Below are 2,073 nucleotides of genomic sequence, written 5' to 3' on the forward strand. Positions count from 1 at the left end.
CATTCACACACTGATGGCAGTAAGCTACATTGTAACCACAGCTGCCCTGGGGCAGACTGACAGAGGCGGGGCTGCCATGCTGCGCCACCGGCCCCTCTGACCACCATCAGTAGGCAAGGTGGGTGAAGTGTCTTGCCCAAGGACACAATGGCATGTAGGCATGTGACTTGCGATGATAGCGTATTGTTTCATTTTGTATTGTATTGTATACTTTAAATAATCTCCTATGTTCTAAATAATAACTCTCTAAAGCATATTAGTCACAAGAATAAAAATGCCAAAAATACATTTATTTAATACCTTCACACTTTACATTTTCAATTCAACATTGTTGCTCATTTCATGAACTTTTACTTAATGAACAAAATAAGACGCACAGTATATATTTTCAGAAAACTACAAACATGAACCTTTTAATGAAACTGTCCTCCATTATGTCCTTTGTTTAAACTGTCCTTTCCATTATGCCCATTATGTTAATTTGTTTTTAACCTGTGTTGATCAATGGAATTTTTTTCTTTGTGCATCACTATGGAACAGTGGTTAGAGTTATTACCTCACAAAGACAAGGGTGTGGGATCACCTCCCATCCTCTCTGTGTGAAGTTTGCATGTTTGTGTGCACACATGGGTTTTCTCATGCTGTGCATGCCATTCATCAGAGACGAAGAACAGGCATTTTGTTGGTAATTCTAAATTGGCAATAGGTGTGAAGGCTTGTTTGCCTCTGTGCCCATGTGGTGGACTTGTGATGTGTCCAGGGTGTCCCCCGCCTGAAGACAGAAATCCACAACTTAGAAAAGAAAAAGTGGATGAAAGAATTTTTAATGCAGACTATGTTTTTACTCAAAACAGTCTGTTTCTTTTGCTTTGTTCTTCTAACATTCCTTTGGTATTAATGTTTCAAATCAATATAAAGACTTAAAACTAACATTTACCTCACATTTTATTGTAGAAAGTACAAACTTGTCCATGAGGGATTCCCCCACTAGTGATGTATTCGTACATCTGGGGACTGTCTAATGTGTGCAAGCAGGATGGTGTGGAAACATATGGACAGTGAACAGGAGAAAATCTGTTTCATTGAACTTTAAATGAAATCTGCACACTTGGCAGAGACTGTACTTGTCTTTTGTCGGGCTCTGGTTACACTTCATGAACTTATTTCCTAGAAAAAGGGCCCAATAATAAAAACAAACATGTAACTTTTTTAAAAATCATGGTTAACCTATCGTGTTTTAAAGACAATATTTGTAGAATTACAAAAATGGCATCCTTTTTGTTGATCTGATTAACATAACAGTTTTGAGGAGTTTAGTTTAGTTTTATTTACCATCGCGTTCTTAAAATGACGCCAAGATTTCACAGCTCCAGGATTGATGACAATGTTTGTGTTAGCTTAGATGAATAATTACCTGCTGCTCTGTGGTTGTGAGGAAACTGCAGAAACAGAAACAAGCTTTATAATGCTGTCGCTTTGATTCCTAGATTCCTTGTTTTTAAATGCATCACTCCCAAATCTTGACTTTTTTTGTGAGAATATTTATATAATAGTGACGTGCACAATTAAATCATCTTTGATGAAGAAAACYCTGATGATATACTGTATGTGTTGTAAATTATCAAACTGTCATGTAGAGTAACACAACAAGCAATAGTTTCTTGTGTAAAGCAAAAAAAATGCAGCAGATGCATGGTAAATAAAACTGAACTGCTGGCATAAGTTGCAATGAAACAACCTTTAGTAAAKCATTTGAACACAAAAATAAATAATATTTTTGAAATTTTGGATTTTAAGGTATGTTAAATTACTGCTATAGCTGCGACAGTTAATTATTTTAGAAAAACAGGAGCAATTGTGATGGTTTAATAAAAATTGCTCAACATTTGACCACATTGTCTTTTAAACTGCATCATCCACAAGCTGGAAAATCAACCCAATCATCTGCAGATTGTGCCACACATGACATATTTCATATCATGAAAGCTGCATCATCTAGGCTGAAAATTCCCTTTCTGCTCCTCCAAACCTTTATTTATTATTGCAACAGAGTTTTTTTGTAAAGTCTTATTA

Source organism: Austrofundulus limnaeus, unplaced genomic scaffold, assembly GCF_001266775.1.
Source record: "Austrofundulus limnaeus strain Quisiro unplaced genomic scaffold, Austrofundulus_limnaeus-1.0 Scaffold43, whole genome shotgun sequence".
Lineage (NCBI taxonomy): Eukaryota > Metazoa > Chordata > Actinopteri > Cyprinodontiformes > Rivulidae > Austrofundulus > Austrofundulus limnaeus.